This window comes from Emydura macquarii, unplaced genomic scaffold (assembly GCF_026122565.2).
Source record: "Emydura macquarii macquarii isolate MOO-44397 ecotype Brisbane River unplaced genomic scaffold, CSIRO-AGI_Emac_v2 contig_2422, whole genome shotgun sequence".
Classification (NCBI taxonomy): Eukaryota; Metazoa; Chordata; order Testudines; family Chelidae; genus Emydura; species Emydura macquarii.
In genome coordinates, this window is record NW_027132559.1 from 10,101,844 (window position 1) to 10,124,019 (window position 22,176).

Genomic DNA, 22,176 nt, shown 5'->3' on the forward strand with positions numbered 1-22,176 from the left:
GAATACCCCTTATATGGCATGTCAGTACAAGACTTGACTACCAGAGCCTCATCACACAGCTGCCAGAGAAGTATTCATTAGCCCCATTTCTAAAGATGCTGTAACTGGGGCCGGATCCTTCTCCCGCTGCGGTCGGTGGTAGTTCAGTGGTTTGGTTTGGTTTTGTTACTCTTGATTCCAGAGGGAGCAGGATCAGACACTGGGGTGGAGAGTGGAGGGGATTTGCCCAGAGCCACCGAGGCAGAGTTAAAGCTGTCATAACCGCTGCTCTGCCCTTTAAAAAAAACCCTTGGAGGCGACAGGCTCCCTGATGCAGATACGGTCGTTATTTTCCTTTCCTCTGGAAACTGGGAAACTGGAGAGCAGCCCAGGTTTTCGAGGGGAGTTACGGCAGTGCTGAGCAAGCATCGCCACAAGTGATCCGCTGTGTGCCTTGGAGCTTCGAGCGTGGCACTGGCTGTCAGGCAGGGTCTGGAGTAGGTAAGGCTCAGGCGTTTTTGCAGGACCCGTCTTTTCCCCTCGCCTCCCACCCCTGCTGTGTACGGCTCCCCGCTTGTGGTGAGCCGACTGGGTGGGAATTGCAAACGCAAACTGTTTTAGCCGGGAGGGAGAGCTGAGCCGAGCCGAGCCGAGCCATGCACAGCGTTGCATAATCCGGTGTCGCTTTGGGGTTTTTTTTGTTTTTTTGGCTTTCGTGCTTCGCTGCGAGAACCAGAGGCCGGGCGCTGCGAGGCGCAAACCCCACCACGGAAGGTGAGAAAAGGCGAGCCGGCCAGTCCGCGGGGGGCGGCGGGGGACTTCCCGAGCGCTGCTGACTCCCCGGGTCCTGGCCTGGCCGAGCTCGTGGTCCCTTTGCACGGCCGCTTCCCTGCTCTCGTGCTCTGCGGGGTGACGGGGCTGGGGCAGGCTCAGCTGAGCTGCCCTCCTCCTGTCTGCGCCGCCCTACCTACCGCTGGCGGTTTCCTTTCCTTTTCACGCTGCTCCGGCGGGTGCTGCTGTGTCTCCGGCGCCCGGTGGGGGCGCGGGGGGAATCCAGGTCACATCCAGAGACAGCCACCGCCTCGAGGGGTGACACTGACTCAGGAGCTGGGCACCGGGCGGGGACAGAGTCAGTGGAAGGGGGGGAACGGGGGAGAGTACGTCTGAAAACATGATTGCAGGTTTATAAGCAACCGAGTGAAATAGCTGAGGAGGAAACCCTCATCCGTGGGTAAGTGGCTCCCTCAGTCCTCCGTGGGGAAAATAAACATCTATATTAACTGGGGACATCTACCCCTGCGCTCGGCCGAGGGCACAGCTGTAGACAGATGTTGCCCAGGCTAAAGGGCTGTATTAGGGGTATTTTTAGAACCTGAGTCAATTAAGTCTTATTACATTACACCAGGCTCCCAAGTATTGCCGTCAGGTTTTCAAGGCAGGGAGGTCCTTGCCTGGGATTTTGAGATCGTATTTCTCAAGTAATAATTTCTTGTTGGGGACTGAGGGGGTAGGGTGTAATAAGGACCGTTTTCATTACCTCGCAGCTACTATATTTAGTCTTGATCAGTGGGAAAGGCACAGCGGTGTGAGTGTGTCTCATACAGCGAATGGTGATTTTCCAGTCTTGCGATTATTTCATCATGGTATGGTTGGCTTGTTTTTTTTTTTAATATTTAAAGAGGGTGATGGCTCCGCGCAGCCTGTGCCGAGTTGTTGACAAAACCATTGTAAAATGTCTTTGGCATCATTACCGGAGCGATGCTGGTACAGAGTGGAAGTTTCCATGATGAGTAAGTTATTTGACAGGGGATTCAGAAGATGTTTGTAGCAACTCGTATGAAACGAATGACATGGTGGGGCGGGGACCAGGCGGTTCATTATTGTGAGTGAAAGACGCTCATTTAATTGCAGCATCTACATTTTGAATATATATTATTGCGACATTTGGCAATTCATACTAACCAAAGTGTTTTGGGGACTACCCATAATCTCTCTGTGTGTCTGGCAGCGTCAGTTGTTGATGATCAGGAGTGTTCCTTCAATTATATGTAAAAACCCTTAGTTTTTCTTCAGCCTGGGAGAAAAGGAGGGAGAAGACAGATCTCTGAAGTTTAAAATAATCTCAGAAGTTTGTTGTACTTTGTGTCAACTGCAACAGGGCTTGAGTTCTGTTCTGTTTGGAAGGAAATAGGGGGGTAAAACCTCAAGAAAGCTCCCTGGTTTGGAGCAAGGTTCCCGGGAGCCAGAAGCTTTTTGTTTGTTAATGGCAGGGTGTGACTAGTGATGGTAGTTCTTCTAGAGCAGGTGATTTATACAGGTCAGCCCCACTTCAGGTTTCGGCTTACTGCATTTGGTGTTTCTTTGTTACTATACAAACAGAGGGGTTTGAACGGAAAAGCAGAGAGGATATAAAAGCAAGACATACAGGACTGAATAAATAGGCTGAAGCCATGGAAAGGATTTATGAAAGGCTAGTGACATCTTTGTGGAGATCATGTACCTCAGTGCTACATCCAGGTCTCTGGAAGCTCTAATTCCTGCATCAAGAAGGTGGTTCTTTAAGTAGGATCTCCATTGTGAGGGAAGGAGAGAGGGCATGGAAACAGATGGAAATATTTTTTTCATCCTGATCTGTACTGGGTTGGTAGAGGATTAAAACGTAGACACATTGTCTCCTGGCCTGTATCCCAAGACACACGGAGCTCCACGTGGGATCTGAAGGAAGGCAAAAATTGCTGCTGGAGGAAGAGGCAGCTGAACACCCCCACCTACCTTTCTGCACAGCATGCTGTGGAGTGCCCCTTCTACATTCAAATCTAGATGGTACAATTAGCTCCTTGATTTGGAAAACCTCAATTTGTTGTGTGCTTGGCCATCAGATGGGTGTTCAAGGACCCACCAAAAGATATGTTTGTAGAATTCCACAATTTTTTTCCTTCTCCCTCCTTTCCTAGTTTTGCAAGTGGCCACATACAGAAATCTCTTCCATCTGGGTCCCAATTCCACAAACAGATGGGTAGTGTAAACATTTAGGCCCATGTCAATAGAACTCTGCATGGTCATAAATATAGTCGTCGTCAACAGCTTAGACTATATCCTCTTGCAGACAAAGACCCTTACTTTTGTGTATTGTACAGTGCTAAGTATGTCAGCACTACACAAATAATGCATGTATTACAAAAGCCTTTGTTATATATTCAGGTAGCAGACTATATAATAACTCAATATAAGAATAATGTTTGGTATCTTTTCAAGACTGTTATTCTACCAGTTGCATGTTGCCCAAGGGGACATTTTGAATAATAATTGTTGAGGTTTACATAAACTGTCTCTTTCATCTAATGTGAACGTGATGGTTTCCATTGCTCATCAGGACTACTTTACTTTAAGCACCTTAAAGACAGAGGAGTAAAAATTAGGTGGAAAGATTGGGGGAAAGAGTTGGTTCTCTTGTTATCTGTCCCAATTTCTTGTTATACTACCAAGAAGCATCTGATGCACTGAATCTTGTCAAATTGCTATTTTAAGAAAAGATGAGGGGTGTTTTTTTAAATTATAAGTGCATCTGATTCTGAACATTCTAATGATAAAGACCTATGTAATTTTATTTTAGTAGTCCATTATAGATTATTAGGGAATAAGACTGCTGCTCTACAATTACAAAGGGATACATTAGTTTATTATAACCCAGTGGTGTTGGTGAAATTCCAGGCAAGACATCATTGTATATCTTCAAGTGACTCTGAATGTATAGTTAGCCAAAGTGCAGCGTTTTAATCACTTTCACATACAAAACAAAATTTCTGTTATATTATAAGTAGGTTATACGGATGAAAGCAGTCTGATATTTCTGGATCACAAAATTGTCCTGTGTCCTCAGGTGAATCTAAACTAATAAATTAGGGGTTCTTTTTCCATTGGGAGGAGTAAGGAAATCAGTTGTCCTAAGAGTCAAGCTATGTAAAAGGTAAGTAGAAAGCTGGATCAGAAAGATCAACTTGTTTCCTCAACTGAACTTGAATGTGTAGTCAAAATACAAAACCTCCATTTGTTTTTTGAATAAAGGGCAATAGTCCTTGTAGAATCAAGTTGAATGGATGAAATATATTTGTTAAAAATCATGGATAAAAGATAATAGATTCTGATAGTTTTTTAACAATCTCCATGACGGTTTAACATAAGTGACTTTTCAGTGCAGCCCAGATTTCTTTGTAGAAATGAATAGCACTACAAATGAACTGTAATGCACTTGGTCACGTACAACAGTAAATCCATTTAACCCTGTAATATGCTTCAGCGTGAACTTGATACTATTCAAAAAGGAATAATTGAGGAAAGTGGAAAATATTTGTGAACTAGCTTCCAGTTTTGATTTACAGCCCAATTACCAGGATGAACGATAAGGCAAGTGCGATGTCGTAGATAATGGTATGAACTTAGATTTCAGAATTTAAAAAAAGATTTTCACAGGACCCAAGTGTTTCTCTAGGCAAGAGCTGCATCTTGCAACACAGTTCCAAATTCCCCTGCCTCCCTTCTTGACGCTTCGTAGATTCCAAGGCCAGAGGGGACCACTGTGATCAGTCTAGTCTGACCTGTATAAGGCAGGCCACAGAACTCCCCCCAAATAACTCCTAGAGTATATCTTTTTTTTTTTTTTTTAATTCAGTCTTGTTTTAAAAATTGTCAACGATGGAGAATCCATCATGATCCTTGGCAAATTATTCCCCGGGCTAATTCCCCTTACTTTTAAAAGTTTATGCCATATTTCCAGTCTGAATTTGTCTAGCTTTAACCTCCAGCCATTGGACTGTGCTATACCTTTCTCTGCTAGATTGAAGAGCCCGTTATGAAATGTTTGTTCCCCACGTAGATACTTATAAAAGTGATCAAGTCACCCCTTAACCTTAACCCCTTCAGAAATAGATAGTGAAAGGCTCAAAAAACAATCAGGCATATTTTCTAATCCTTTAATCAGTGTTGTGGCTCTTCTCTGGACCCTCTCCATTTATCAACATCCTTCTTGAACTGTGGACACCAGAACTGGACACAGTATTCCAGAAGCAGTCACTCCACTGTCAACTACAGAGGTAAAATAACCTCTCTACTTCTACTTGAGATTCCCATTTATGCATCCCAGGATCGCATCGTCTCTTTCGGCCACAGCGGCACAATGGGAACTCATGTTCAGCTGATTATCCACCACACACCCCCAATCTTTTTTCAGAGTCACTACTTCCTGGGATAGAGTCCCCCATCTTGGAAGTATTGCTTACATTCCTTGTTGCTAGATGTATACATTTACACTTAACCGTATTAAAATGCACATTGTTTGCTTGCACCCAACTTTGAATCAGTGACCTGTCCTCTTCATTATTTACAACTCCCCCAACTTTTGTGTCATCTGCAAACTTTATCGGTGATGATTTTGTTTTCTTCCAGGTCATTTATTAATTGAGTCCTATATCAGCTGCTCTGTTATCTCACTTAGGATCTATGTCTGGCTGACAGACTTGTAGGGCCATCCTGTTTGCCCTTTTTAAAAACTGGCACATTAGCTTTCATCCAGCCTTTTGCAACTTCCACAGCACTCCAAGACTTATTGAAAATCAACATTAACAGTCCAGCGAGTTCCTCAACCCTCTCTTTTAAAACTGTTGGGTGTAAATTATCTGATTTTAAAATATCTAACTTTAGCATCTCCAGAGATACTAGTGGAATGGAAGGAGTGTTATCATGACCAGATGATGGGACTATATCATCTGTTTTTCCCCCAAATACAGAACAGAAATATTTATAGAACACTTTTGCCTTCTCTGCATCATTGATAGTTCTACCATTTCCATCTAGTAGTAGACCAATACTATTGTCAAGCCTTATATTTGCTTCCCCTCTTTACAACTGTAGAACACTCCTGGACTCTGTGCTTTATGTCCCCCCCCCCCCCACATCTTCTATATCTACAAATCTGTGTATCTCCACTTTTGCCACCCCTGCACTTTCCTCCTCAGTATGTTACTGATTATACCCCACCTCTGCTGATATCCCATCCATGAATTTACAGTATCTCTTCTTGCTTAGACTATGCCAACTCCTTTCTCTCTAGTTTATCCAAGACAGTTCTCTAGACTTCAGAATGTGCAGAATGCTGCTGCTCATCTTCTTAACCATACAAAGAAGTGTGACTGTATCACTCCCATCTTAAAATAATTCTTCTAACTCTTCATTCATTTTGGCATCTAGTTCAAAACTTAAAACTATCCATGGATTTTGATTCAGCTTATGTCACAGATTTCTGCTTATCTAGTGTTCGCCCTGCACATGATCTCACCACTCTTGCTTCGAGAACCTTCTCCCCTGCAACTCTTGCCATCAGGGATATAGCTTTCATGCAACCTTCTGCTTCCTTGATTCACCATTGGTTCCAAGTTTCATCTGAAAAAATCTTCCTTCGCTGACTCATCATTTCACTTTCCCTCTGCTTTAATTTTTAAAATTTTGACACTGAAGTTTTGGGGATACAGTTTGTATAAAAACTGCCACTTAAATACATTTTTACAGTATTCTGAATAGGTTCTTTTACTGTGCTCACTGCCATAATATCAGAGCACCTTCTAGTAGTGTGTTAAACATCATGTCTACACATCTGTCGTGTTATTTGTTCTCTCATCCTCTCCTCAGAGGGAGAAGCAAGTGCAGTAGAGTATCTTGGACTGGCAGAGCGTGGGTTTTTTGTTTTGTTTTTTACAATATAAATATGCCTATTGCTATATAGAGAAGGCAAGGTCAAAGAAATATGCTTTGCACTTGGAGCGGAAAGTGATGAAGTTTTTGGTGGTCCATATTCCTGGGGGAGTTCATTTCAGAATCTTGGGCTGCCCCTGGAGAGAGTTCTGCCTCCCACACAGACAAACTTTATTCTTATTGTAGTGAGTTCCAGTGTATCAGAGGAGTATAGTTGTTGACCATGGTCTTTGTCCCAGAACTTCAGATGATTTTTTAGCTATCCTGTGCTCTGGCCATGGAACGTTTTGAAGAAAAGAACTGACATCTTGAACTTGATTCAAAATTCTATGGGAAGCCAGCCTAGAGAGATGAGGACCAGTTTCATGTGTTCATGGGAGACTGTTGCTGAGGAGACTTGCTGCAGCATTCTGTACTACACCGAGTTTCCAAAGTGCTGAACGCTTCAGGCCCAGGTGTATTGCATTACTGTAATCCAGCCAAGAGGTGACAAAAACCTGATAACTGAGGCTAAGTCTTCATCCACTAGGATGGTATGGAGTTTGCTAGCCAAATGGAGATGGTAGAGAACACTACTCACAAATGCTGCTATGTGGGAGCTTAGCATCAGAAAGGAATCCAATATACTCCTAGACTATGGACTGAATTGACCAATTGTGGGTGCGTCTCCTCAACCAATGGAGACTGCACTGTTCCTGCAAGCTCTTCAGAGAACTTTCCTTTGCCCACCAGCGTCATCTGACTTGCTTGGGTTCAGCTTAGTCATCTGTTCCTCATCCATCTCACTGATCTCATCCAAGCACTGGACCATTTTGGTGGCAATAGTGTGGTTATATGTGGTAAAGGATCTAGAGTAGCATACTATCTGCATATTGCTGACACTTGAGTTCATGTTATCTGACCAGTTCACCTAGTGGTTGCATGTAGATATTAAAAAGGAGAAGAGAGAGAATTGATCCTTTAAATAACATTATTAACTTGCAGACTCAAGCACTCAAAAGTTAGGGAATGTCAGATTCAGGCTGACTTTGCAACCTTATTATTAATTACTATTACTATTATTTCTTAGTATTACTGTAGCACCTAAGATCCCTAGTCATGGATCAAAAGAATGTTGAGCTATGTGCTGTACAAACAGAACAAAGGCAGTCCTTGCCCCAAAGAGCTTACACTCTAAGACAAGAAATGACAGATGGATACAGACAGACTGACACGGGAGTACAAGGAAACACTGCTCAGCATGACAGGCAGAGGCCTCAGCACACCAGCAGCCTAACAGTTTTTTGATGGCTACAAAAAACTGCCATGTTTTTTGTAGGCATCACAACAAAGGGGAGTATTAAGGAGGGATTTGAAAGGGCATAATGAGATGTTTCTGGGAGGTCCTCCCAGACATGAGCAGCAGCATGGGAGAAAGCTCAAAGGTGACCTTGTTTGAAAATGTAACAAGGGGGCAACGGAGGCTGCCTTTATGGGCTGATTAAAGGAGAAAGCTGACCTTTTGCTATTGAATGAGAGGTGATCGGTAGGGAAGGTGAGTCGTGAAGGGACTTGAGAGTGAAGACAATTAGCTTAATGCTCATTGTTGCATATGCACTCTGATAGTCTTTAATTACAGAATCATGCTATTTTTCCACGGGACGTCTGCCTCATTCAATGCACAATATAGATGGTGCTCACTTAACGAGCAGCTGTTCAATATTTTGTTTTCTCCTTATTGTTCAGTGCTTGGCCCTAGCCTTTATTTACAGCATACTATTTAAACCCTGCTCTGAAGACAAAATTATGAATTTCCTCATGGGCTTTTCTGTGGTGCTCATCACTATAGTAACTGAGTGCTTCACAAACATGAACTCATTTATCTTTTGCAACATTCCTGTGAGGTGAGGGGGTGGCATTACCCCCCTCCCCCCATGTACATATGTGAAGCAGAGGCACAGAGATTAAAGTCAAAAGTATCCACTAATTTTAGGTTCTAAATTTGAGACTATTAGGACCTGATTTTTCAGAGGACCTATCATCACAGAGCACTTCATATATTCAAGCAGAGTTCCCATTAACTTCTGTTACAGATGTGAGTGCTCAGCACTTCTGCAAATCAGACCCCAAGGTATCATGTTGGGCACCCAAATAATGAGAAACACACAACTAGTGACCACTTGTGACAAGTTGGGCTTAAGTGACTTGACTAGCATCACACAGGAATTCTGTGGCAGAGACAGGGATAGAATCCAGTTCTCCAGGACAGCATTCAACTGCCTTAACCGTGAGACTGTCCTCTCTCTTCCTGAAATCCCTTGCCTCACTTAGTACACAAAGTGGTGGATTAATGCACGGGTCCCCGAGGCCCAGACCCAGAGGCCCTGGCCAATGTGGGGGCTCCCAGAGAAGCACCAGAACCTATGTAGAAACAAGGGGGACCACTAGTGCTGGAACTGTGGCCCGCCCCCTGTTCCTTCTCTTCCTCCTCGAGGCCCTGCCTCCTGGCCAGGCTGGAAGCTGGAGCTAGGCCATGGTAAGAACTGTCCAGGGAGCTCAGGCTGCTGTGGGGAGTCTTAGGCCCTCCAACTGCCCTGGGCAGGGGCCCTGGGTGCCCAAGAGCAGCCCCTGGCACATGTCCCTGCTCCCTGGGGCATGCTGCCAAGAGCAGGTGGAGGATTCGGGACTCCAGGCTCCCCTCAGCGGCCCGGGTTCCCTGGGTGGGTCCTACCATGGCTCGGCTCCGGCTTCTGGTCTGGCCAGGGGCAGATCACCTTATCAGCTCCCCTGCTGCGAAGTACAGCCCCTGCCATCACTGTGCCATGCCTGCCCAAGGCTGCTACGCCCATGTTAAAAAGTGGGAGGGGGCATGGTCCCCTGGCTCCCCCTGGTTCTAGTGCCCCAGGGCTCCCAAGGTGTGGGGGGCCCAAATGTTCTTTGTGCCCAGGGCCCCAATAAATCTTAATCTGTCTCTGAGTACACACCTACCAACTTCTGCTGTGATTGAGGCAGTGATCCTACTGACAACAGGCTCCTTCACTACACAACCCTCAGAGGCAGGGATCCTGTGGCAAAAAAAGTATGTGATTGTGTAATTAAAGTCTGGATCACACTGTATGTGGGCAGCGGGGCTGAATTAAGGTTGCACAAGTAATCTTACTTGTCATTTTCTTTTCAGTTCTCAACATTACAAGTTTAATAATGTTCTTTTAATGTAGGAATCTTGTTTGCCTTAAGCTTTTTTGATAGATTTTCAAATGGATATTTTTTCATTTAAAGCTTTATAATTGAGCCTAAAAACATGATGGGCCACATGGAAATGAAGCAATAGCAGTGTTAATCCCTCCCTTGGCAATATTAGAATGGCATTCTCAAGCTCCCAAGAGGATATGTGATGGGTAAACGCCAACTGACTTTGAGATATCATTTAATTTCTCTGATTATAAATAGTTGGAAGATAATTTCTTCAATCAAGTTCCTAATAATGCTATTGATAACAATACATAAATCACTCTAGTGGCTAAGAGGTGGAATTGTTCCCATTTCAGTGCTAAAATCTGGTAGAGTAATTATTTTAAAGGACACTGTGAATTTAAAATGTGGCCCAAAATTGAAATATTGGAAAAGAAACCCAAGGTTTTTAAATGCTTCCAATATCGATTTTTAAAATTCAATTGAAAATAATTGCATTCAATTGAAAACAAAAGCATTTCCCAGCAATGTTAGAAACTCAAACAATGCAGCACTGAGAACCTGAAAGTGAAACTTATTTCCCAGGCTATGTCTACGCTACATGCCACTAGTGTCAGAGGCATATAGGATATGTGGAGCTACATAGCGCAGTGAAAAGCAAGCTGTGTCCACACTGTGGTGTGTAGCTACATGTCAGTGAAAAGCCCTGGCTCAGCCTTTCCCCTCGGTCTCCCTCCTGCCAGAGCCTTTCCCTGTGACAGGGAATGGCTCCAAACAACAGGATGCTACATTGCTAGTAATAGCAGCGTTGGGAGGGAAGGGGATGGTTTGAGCAAGTGGAGAGCTGTATAGGATATGTTCGTGAGTACACCATTTGGGCATGCCTTTATTCTACTTGCCTAAGCCATGCCTAACTGTCTACATTGGTATGTCATACCCAGGTATGTACTCTACACCCTGCCAAAAGAAACTTGCAGTATAGACATACTCACCGATTTTTATTGTTTGAGCTGGGATAAATGGGGAAAGAGGAAGTAGCAAAAATAGTAACAAGTAAATTGCCTGTTGACAATCATTGATGTTTAACAATTTTAAGGTGTTACCAGTATTGCAGGTAAAGTTATTTGCTTACAACATATTTTTAAGATGACAGTGTCATTTTATTTACAGTCTGAGTTGTAAATTGATAATGTTCCTAATAATCTAGATGGGCTAATTAGACAAAGATATGTCAAGATGGTGTATAGACAAGTGTAGTATTAGTTATTTAATCATGACAAAGAGGAGTTAAATATTTGGATTAAACTGAAAGAATTTGAGTAAACTGTGTCTTTTAAGTGTTTGCTCAGTGGCAAGCACAATTGGGCCCTGATCCTATCGTCTGTCACTAAGTGCTATGTTAATATAAATATTTAATAATAATAATTCCTCCTCCCTCAAAAGGAGGTTGGACTGACTTAAATTTATAGATTTGCCAAGGACTTTTTCACAGCATTCATTTTAATAACAAATCAGTGCTGTGTTTTAAACTGAGATAGCTGCATTCTGCCATTTTTTGGCTCAACAACAGATGTGTTTATCAATCGTTTACTTTACCTGACTAAAATACGCCCTTTTTGGCAATGCAGTTGTCTTTATACCCTCAAAATTAGAATATTATTTTTGATCAGCCAACACACTTCCGTTGTTTGGACTTGATTCTCATTTCAAGTGACCTGCAATTGTATCATGCCAACACAGTAGCTGGTATTACAAAATAAAGGACTACTAAGCCTAAAATATTGACATTGGAACTGAGGTTTATGTGCATGTTTATTCTGAACTCCCTCTTAGTCCTCCTCAGACTTTTACTATGCCAGTTGTTATTGCTGTAATATGGAAATTAGTGAATTTTGTTTCATATCATTTGTAACTTATCTTTATTAAAAGTTGGTACAAGTGATACATAATGTCTTTCTTGAATCCTTGAATTTTAGTTAATTGGTCATGCTGGTATTTTAAGTAAGTAACTAAGTTCTTTCCTTTCTGATACATGCTGATATTTTCTAGTCAATATTATGAAAATTCTACAAATGTAGCAAATGATCACCACTAACACAGAGTGCAGTATTTTTAAATGATAGTTGTATTTCATACATTACATATACTTATCTTTATCTATATATTCTTCATAGATTATGCTTTTGTTTGATTCAATAATCTTTGTTTTCAGCCCAAAACAAATAACTGCTAATTATTTCTGTTTGTATATATTATACACATACTTTTTGTGCTCTCACACTATCCATGCCTTAAGGAAAGTTTGTTCAGTTTGATTTAAATATAAAATCCAGGCATGTTTAGATATCCTGGACTAGATTTTCCATTACAGGGCAGCTGCTTGGCATTGGTTGGACTGCTGGCAGAATCTGTTCTGAACCCTGATTTAAAAGGCAGGAGAGGACAAGAATTTGGCCAGAATAGAGATATAAATTGGAGGGAGAAAATTAGAAACAGTAAAGCAGAAGGAAACTTAAGGATAATAGTAGACAGCAAGTTAGACAATGCTTTGTAATATAATATACTGACATTTTGCTGGTATAATTTATAGTTGTATACAATATTGCACAGGAATGTTTTAGTCTCTCTCTCTCTCCCACTTTATCTTCCTCCCTCTTTCAATGGCCCTGATGTGACCAGTCTTGGAAATGTACTTTATTATCAAAAAGATTAAATAGGAAGGAGTTCAGAGAAGAGTTACAAAAATGCTAAGGAGACTGGAGAGAATGACATGAGGAGAAACTACAGGGAAATGTGTATATATAGCTAATGGTGAGGGGAGGAGAACCCGAATATTTGAAAGGAACAATACACAAAGAGGGAAAGGAAATATTCAGCATAATAAAGGTAGGTATTAATAGGAGTAAAGGGATGAAATTAAGAAAGAGGAAATTGAGTCTGAATTCCAGGAAAGTCTTCCTGAGAATGAGATCTATTTAGCTGTGGAAGAGGCTTCTAAGTGAAGTGATGGAAAACATTTAAATCTAGACTGAACAAAACACCAGCAACCAAAGAATAGGGAATGATATTACATTGGCCTGGAGGTGGGCTGGGTAACCTAGCAGGTCTCTTCCTTCTGACTTCTCTCACTCCATGAGGTGGCTGTTTAAGAAATACTAATTTTGTGTGGTTTGAACTTTAAAATGTGCCCGGAGCACAATCCTCTATGATATATTGTAGCACTGAGCTGATGAGGCCTCTATGTCAGAAGATGTATTTAAACAGAAAAAGAAAAGGAAAAAAAAGGGGGGGGGAATATTCATGTTTAAAGCATTTTAACTTTCCTATTTTAAAATATATTTTAAGTTCTCTTAATAAAACAAATAAAACATTACAATACAAAAAAGCCAGCAGGGCTCTAATCTAGTTTAGATCTATATAGACCAAAATACTGGGTGCCTCCATTTCACAATGCCCAACTTGAGATACCTTCAGGGGGCTGATTTTTCAGAGGACATCTGCTTAGCGTTTTCAAATAAGCAAGCCCCTTTAAGATGCCTCCAGCTGGATGCCCTAAGCCACCAGTCATATTAGACACTATGGCCTACTTTTTCAATTACTTTGGTATCTGAGCACCAATGCTTGAATGGTATGGAAATAATTTCTGACTAATTGGATATTTCTACTGTGTTTATACAATGATGATAAATATGGTATATAGAGATTTAAAAATAGCTGTGCCTTACTTAGGTCCTGATATTACTTAGGTCTGAGGCCTGAAGTGTTATCTCATCAACTTGATTCTCCCTTGATCAGAGATGTCCTCTGTAATAGCCATATATAGGTCCCGTTTTTGTTTGTGTTCCAAGTTTCACATTGCTTTTCAAGTGACTCTTTAAAAGACCATCATTATATGCTGAAATGAGAGGAAGGGATGCAGTGATTAACTTCATGCGAAATGTTTGTCCGGAAAGTTTAAACCTCATTAAATACTCTAACTTCCACCATAATTCCCTACAGAAAATATCAGTATTATATTTTTAATGGGAATAGCAGGATTCTATATAGGAAACTGAGGGGCTGATCCAAAGTCCATTGAAGTGATGGTAAAAAGCCCACTGTTGGGTTGAGCTTTGGATCAGGCACCAAACAATGAATGAAATGTCTCCCTGTTACCTTCCATGATATTCATACGGTGACCTGACTAGATAGGACCAGATTCCACCTAGCCCATATATAGGTAGGGCTGGGGAAGGAGTAACAAAGAGACTCCTTCTCCACTTCTATGAGGTAAGGATCAGCCACAGATGCAATTCCTGGGCTTGGTGGAGCACACAGACTGCTCCTGAAAGGCCTGATTCAGTTCCTGTTGAAATCAATGGGAGTCGTTTCATTGACTACAGAGAGAGGGGTGGTCATTGTGTGTTCCCCTGAGGCAGTATTCCTTTTCAAACAAGGACAGGCCCTTACTCTGGCCATTGTGTAGTTTGCACAATCTATCCCATACTGATATTAAACAGTGTAAAACCATTGTACTAACAGTCTTGAGGCCAGGAACAGAATTGGATGAAATTTCTGAACCTCTTCCCCTTCTAAATTCAGCCTAGGCCAAAAAATTTTTTTTAAAAAAATCCATTTTTAGTATATAAAAAACAGAATATTTCATTTTAAAATGTTCCATTTATTGAAAATTTCCAATGAAACTATAAATTAAAAAGTCATCTATTTGTTTATCTGTAATGTCTCTTGTTTTAGTTTTTTGGTGATTTTTGTATTGCCGTATTTACTTAATCAGCTTAGCTACATGGTGGGATTTTTTTCAAAATGTTTTCCATTTTTTAATAAAAAGGAATTAATTTAAAACATTTTTATTTCAAAAGCAAGCAAACAAAATAGTTTTAAAAGAAATTCTCCAGTAAATTTGGGGGAGGGAGGGGAAAAAGTAAACAGAACCAAAAAACCCACACACCTGAATTTGCTGAAATTTCCATGATTTTTTCAGTTTTTCTGCCTACTCTGTGTCACAACTGGAGACCAGTCAATCTTTGAGAGGCAGCATTATCTCACATACGAGATGACTCCACTGCAGTATACTTAAACATTTTGACATTAAAGTTTCTATTAAACATATAAAGCTTGCGCTGCTGCTTTAGTTTTTGTTGTTTCACTTTCTTTCATTTCTTCCCCTCATTTCTTGTTGCTTTTCTTTGCAACCTCACTTTCTGCCACTATCTTTAAGAATTTGACATGTTGTTTGGCCAGAATCAAATATCAGAATTCTGTGATTTTTTTTTCTGCTTGTAGACCTGTAATTTCTTCTACTACTGTTTCAGAATTAGAAATGTGATAAATCCCTGATTCCATTTAAGGCCCCAGTTCTGCATCTGTCTCACTAGTGTGAAATCCACTGACTCTAGTGGAACTCTAGGTGACTGCAGCGGTGTGCACCAGTGGATCTCAGTGCAGTATATGCTCCGAAACTTGTACACAAATCTATCCACATTTTAAGTAGCATTTGGATTCGCAGGCTCAAGATCTAGAAGCTAACATGAAATAGGAATAATAAACAAAATGGACTTTAAAAATAACAATACTTAGCTCTTCATCCATAGATCTCAAAATGCGTTGTTAAAAAAAAGTTGTTATCCTAAATATCCTAATTTTAAAGACAGAGAAACTGAGTCATGTAGTGGTTAAGTGACTGCTCAAGGTCACACAATAAGTCAGTGGCAGAATCAGGAACAGAATCCATGTCTCCTCACTAGCAGCAAAGAGCCTAATCTGCTGGACTGCACTTCTTCCTTAATATGGGGAATATATCAACATAATCAGCTGGTCAGGGGTTTCAAGAATGACCAGGGGTATTTGGTGCCTGTCTTTTTGGATGTCCAACCTGAGGGTGGCTGTTCAATACTTCCTGAAAATTGGGCCCCTTTAAGGTTGAGCACCCAAAAACAGAAGTACCCCAAATCACTAGTCATTAAAAAAAAAAAAAGAAAAAAAGAAGAAGTCTTAGCCTATATACTGGTATGTTAATATACATAAAAATGTGAAATGGATGATAAAACGAACTAGTATAATGCAGTGAACTTTAGGGCAAGCATTTTTTTAAGACAGCCAAACAGGCAGGGCCATGGATATGTGCATATAACTCCACTGACTTCAGTGAAAGCTGTATTCTTGTACCCTGTAGAATTTGGTCCACAGTTTTTGGCAAAAACCGTGCATTTAATTTTCCCTCCATCTTGCCATTCCAATAGTTTGATGCAGTCCAAATACCTTTGCTGTTGAAGATGATCGGAAATTCCCTTTGAACCCCTTGTCTGCTTTCACTTATTTTGGTGGCATGGCTTAGGGAGACTGTGGCCTGTGGGTGACTTCTCCTTGTGAGCTGTGCTCAGTTGTGCTGAGGATAACTAACCAAGCTAAAAATGAGCACTGTTATTTGTTCTGTCTCTCTCTGTTCTATGCAGAGGAAATCATGGAGCTGTGTTCCACAGTATTCAGTTCACGGGGTTTATGATCCTGCTGTGTAGCATCTCAGCTTCCTGCATGATGAAACCATGTGGTTTGCTTGACTTAAGACCTTTGGTGTCCCTTCCATATCTAGGAGAATTTTCCCCACAACATTTGTTTCATCATGAAGAACTGCACCCTTTGTTATGAAATAACTTCTCTTTTTCTAAGAAGTGATTATATATGTGTTGGCATGTCTCATCTTTTTTCATATTCTATCCAGTGTTGTTCAATACACATCTTTGGCAACAAATCAGGAAGGGTTTTTACAGGGCCTCATTCTCTACACAAACCTGATTAATTCCCAGAACAGGTTCATCCTATGCAAAACAAGGCAATGATGATACCTTGGAAAAAGATAGTAAGTGATCATGTAATTAACGAACTTATGAAAATGCATACAGGGAACTGAAATTCTGACATTTCTTAATTTTTGAGTGTTTGTCTTTGTAACCTTATGTTCTTTTAACAAAGTTTTTTTGGATGTAATGGTATATAATTTGTCACTGTAACACAATTCTGTTTTACAGTTGAAAAGCCTACCAGGAAAATGTCCTCTGTACAGTAGAAGTTAAAGTAAACTCTATTTTTATTTTGGCCTTGTCTATATCTATGAACTATTTTGATTGTATTATTGCTTGTAATCTGCAATCTTGAATGGTTTCTTCTATTCATAAAGAACAATTCTGTACAGGTAATACCTAGTATTTTCTCTGTCCATTTACATGAAATTGTTGCTGTAACTAAGTGTCCCTCAAGCTGCAAAAGGTCACTGAATGCATCGATATAAAGCACATTGCTGTGTAAAGCAGTGCAAACCAGCCACTAGAGGTAGACACATGCTATGTAAGTGTAGGTTAAATCAATGTTATGAAATGGAAAGGAGCACAATGAAAAAGTTGCACAGTCATTACTCAAGAGTCAGGAAATACAAAAGTTAAAATTGACTACACAACCTTACCTCTACCCTTGTGTGTATGCTGTATATTACTGACTTAATCATTTGACTAATACCATGTGATCACCTATTACACTTCTTACTAGAGCATGCACTTGTCTGGAGCCCCACTGAAGCCAGCACATTTTAGTTACACATTTGTTTCTAAGATAGGTGACATATTGAAAAACTGTATTGTAATGTGGAGTTAAGGTATCATGTTTTAAGCTTAATTTGTATTTCTTTGATTTTTGAGTGCTTAAGGCGAGGATTGTTAAAATGCCCTAAAGGGGATTGGGCTCATTTGAAAATCCCAGCACAAGTCGGCAATGTTCACGTTACAGTGATATAGGGGGGTTTTGCATTTAATTTTTCCTGGTTTTTTTAAATGGGAAAAAAGTAATTTATCCTCTTCTAGAAACTAGCTGTTGACTAACTGTCAACAATCAGCTAAACAAAATGAATGCATAGTTTCATAGTAAATTGCCAATTTATAGACTTGGCGATCGCCATTCAGCCAAAAGGTGATTAGAGCCGACATATGACTTCACTTCACCTTACAACTGTGTAGTTTAAGAAACATCTAAGCAGGTTAAGTGTTACTCATCCCATGGCCTGCACTTCATCCATCTGGTCCTCCTCCCTAATTGTGTTATTTAAAATGTTATTTGAAAGTGTTATTTGAAATATTGGGAATTTTTAGGAAAGGGATAAATAATAAGACAGAAAATAATGTATTACCTCTTTATAAATTCAAGGTACGCTCACATCTTGAGTACTGCGTGCAGATCTGGTTGTCCCATCTCATAAAAGATATATTGGATTTGGAAAAGGTACAGAAAAGAGCAACTAAAATGATTAGGGGTATGGAAAAGCTTCTGTCTGAGGAGAGATTGATAAGACTGGGACTTTTCAGCTTGGAAAAGAGACGACTAAGGGGGAATATGATAGAGGTCTATAAAATCATGACTGGTGTGAAGAAAGTAAATAAGGAAGTGTTATTTACTCCTTCTCATAACACAAAAACTAGGGGGTCACCAAATGAAATTAATAGGTAGCTGGTTTAAAACGAACAAAAGGAAGTATTTCTTCACACAATGCATAGTCTATCTGTGGAACTTCTTGCCAGAGGATGTTGTGAAGGCCAAGACTATAACAGGGTTCAAAAAAGAACTAGATAAATTCATGGAGGATAAGTCCATCAATGTCTGTTAACCAGAATAAGCAGGGATTGCTGTTTCCAGAGGCTGACTGGCTGACAGGATGGATCACTTGATGATTATCTGTCCTGTTCATTTCCTCTGAAGCACCTGGCATTAGTCATAGTCGGAAGACAGGATACTGGGTTAGATGGGCCATTGGTCTGACCCAATATGGCCGTTATGTTCTTATATAGTTTTATTTATTTATTTTAAAAGCCCCCTGAGCCTTAATTGGAAGGATGATGCAGAAGTTGGAGGATTGGCCAGGGAGTGAAAGACTTCAGGTTAAGATGAAGCCTCTGAACAGATCCTGGAAAATTTGATTGCACTTCTCAACTTTACAAGAAACCTACTGTGAATGTTTCATGAAAACATTTTGTATACTCAGAATGCAATTTTTAAATGCTCCTGGCATTGTTATTAGTTTTGTTTGCGAAACAAAAGCACTAGTTCTTAGGCTTGAATGGTGTTCATGCTAAGTTTCAGCTTTCAAACTTTAAATCACTTTTTGATGTATTGGTGTTCAAAAAGAATGTGGTTAGAATTTTTCAAGTGCGGTAACTACTTTTTCCTACTTCCCTGTAACTCAGAATTAGCTAAATGGATTTTCCTTAAACTTAAAAAAACAAACCAACCACACACCACCTTTGGGCAGAGCCCAGGTTCAGTAAATTCCAGCCCCCAAAAGTGAATATTTCAGAATGTTAAAATTACGTGAAAATGTCAGATTCTAATAGAAAATGTTTGCAACCTTTAACAGTAGTAGTTGCTTCCAGGACAACTACTGTAATACCTTGTAATGTGGCACTCTAAAGCTAGGTTCCACCTTATTTTTCATTTAAAACTATAGATTATTCTTACAGATCTTCAGACTCCTACTCAGAATGTCTGGGAGCAACTCTTCAAAATATCTTCTGTCTAGAAGGCCTTATGTTGGAATGGATAAGATAAAAGTGTAGTTTGACCACTTAGATCCTCCCATTGTGCAAGGGCAAGGTATTGAAACCTTACTGTGGATTTATAATAGGCTGCACTGGTAATATCAGAAAGAAAATGTATGGTATGAGTTAGGCAATAATGACGGATGGGGGAGCATTTCACTGCAGTCAGACTGACTGGAGATGCTGAAAACCCAAAGCTTTGCCTCAGATCTTTAACCCAGCTGGTCATTAATTAGTGGTGAATGCTCAACCTGCAAGTTTATATTTTCATGGTTTGTAATTGTAACAACAGTGTAATAGAAAACTACTTAATTATATGTAATGAAAATTACAACTTGAATTACATCGTATGTTATATTTACAATACTGATCTTTGCACAACAACCAGTAGGCATGTAGGCTTTCAACATTCCATTCTGTTTGCAATTAAAACTTAATTAGCTATGGAGAGAGGGATGACTGAATTAGTTTGTGCTCAGCTATAACAGTCACATGCTTATGATGACACTAGGATGACAATGCTATTTTTCCCTGTATGTATTTATGAATGTGGGGAAAGCAAAATAAATTTAATCTGGGTTAAAATAACATGCTAGCCTAGATCCCTGTGCAGAGTTCTCAATGAAACACCTTTCAAGGAGGAGTTCTGAGTAATGCAGGTCTCTCAATAAGAGGTCATGATAAATAAGTGCCTCCCTTTCTTCCCTCTCCCTCCTCCTTATTGTTGTGAGCACTGAACTCCAGTACTGGATAGATACAACTTATAAATTAAAAAAAAAAATTTTTTATTCAAGTAACGTTTGCATGAATGGAACATGGGTCAGGTGCAGATGGCCTATTAAAAGCTGAATTGAAAATCTTTTTTTCTTAGGTGTAAATCCCTCTTCAAGAGTCTAAATCATTCACTAAGTGCAGATGATTCTTGAAAATGAGGTATTCCTTTGCTTAAGTGGCAAAGCTTGTTTTCAAGGGGTCTCCTCTGAAGGGCTGACTCTTGTAACATGCTAAGCATCTCCAGCTCCCCTTGTGAATTCAGTGAGGACTGAAGGCATGGTGAGACTTGAATGAGCACAGCATTTTAGCGGATTAGGACCTCTGGGTCTGATGGAAAGTGTCCCATTGACTTCAGTGGTCTTTGGATGAGGCCCTAAATAAGCTGATTACACCAGTAATGTGTAAGAAATTAAACTTCATGTAATATGTGTATTTGCAATATCATCAGCTATATCTGCTATTGCAGGGGAAGCAGAGAACTCTGCATTCAGGTCTTAGAAGGTAAAAACAGATGAGCTTGCACTATGTATTTGTATTTTCATCTTATTATTATTAATACAGTACCATTGGTGTGAATGGTGCTTTACAGGCATGAGAGAAGACAGATACACACATGAAGACAGTGGAGGTTGCTCGATGGGAAACAGTAGACATTTTTATCTTTTCCTATTATTTGTCCCCTCCTATTCAATTTTGTGTATGTGTGGTTTCATTTTCAGTGCTGCCTGTTGCCCTTTTTAAAAATTGTTCTTTAACCCTTGTCTATTTGCCTTTTATCTCAAGGGATTCATGACTCATTATTTACTCATGGGTAATCACCTTTTGCACACAACCCATCTTGTGAGGGCTAAGGTATTGTTATCTTGCTTGTTGGATGGAAAGCAACTCTCAAATTCAAAATCCCTACCAAAATAAAATACCCTTTGCAAGCTAAGATCAACCTGATTTGGAGCCAGAATAATTCATATTTTTGAAGAAACAAAAAATCTTACAAATCCCAAATCCCAATAAACTGCATAATTCTATTTTCCATCAAAATACACCATGGTGTATAGTAATATAGTATAACAAAATGAGAAGGTAATGTGTTCTTAAAACTTGTGAATATCTAAAGAAAGAAATCCACCATACTTAATTATGAGAAAATAAAAAATAAATCCTCTCATCATCCTGTTTACGAAGCAAAAAGTAGATTTTCTTAAAATCCATATATTTTTGTCTCCATGGTATGGTATCTTCAGTACATGTTACTCAGGATTTACCTGGTGGATTATCTTTGATCCTCTCTGGTTATTTTAGGCCTCTATGATTTGGTCCACTACTTGAAAAAGATGAAAACACACAACTAATGTTTCTGTGTAAAGGAAGCCTGTTACTATTTAAGGCACAATTCTACCCTCACTTATCTATGCATGCCTCCTGTTGAAGTATATGATGTCGATTGGAACTGCAAAAGTGTATTTCACGGCAGAATAGGGCCTTAAATATTTTGTTAGATACTGTATATACACACAAGCGGTGGTAAAAAACAAAGGAGGGAAACTTAGATCATAAAATGGATAGGAAATAGAGATTTTTTTCCCAATCCAACATACTGCTGCCAGTGCTGAAGCAAGAGTAAAACTGTAGTCATGGACCTAAGGAATGCTTACCCTTTAGTATCGTATTTTGAATAACATCAGGGGGAAAAAAGCAGAAGTACAAAGCTTAACTAATGAAATTGCCTTTCTGTCTTCAGTGTTGTGAGCCAGAAAGTCTATGACTAAAGTTTTAACTTCCAGAAAGTTATTTTCACTTTTTGAATCTGCCAATTCTACAAAGTGGATTCAGGATACCTAAAACTACTTTACTTTAAACTCATTCATTGAAATTTACTAGATTTTAAATCAATGTCCCTTTAAAGTTTCAGATTTAGGACAACCCCCGTTCTTCC

At 40.0% G+C, this 22,176-nt stretch overlaps 1 protein-coding gene across 2 annotated transcripts in view; it reads left to right on the forward strand.

Moving 5' to 3' along the window:
• The first annotated feature begins 380 nt into the window (after positions 1 to 380).
• The window catches only part of THRB (thyroid hormone receptor beta), a 234,587-nt gene continuing 212,791 nt past the window's right edge, over positions 381 to 22,176 (forward strand). The window contains exon 1 of one of the 2 annotated variants that reach the window (XM_067561913.1): positions 381 to 480. The gene's annotated coding sequence lies outside the window, so the exon portion shown is untranslated. Of the gene's footprint in view, positions 481 to 1,121; positions 1,211 to 22,176 lie in introns of those variants that run through there. The other variant, XM_067561912.1, reaches the window with a different exon arrangement.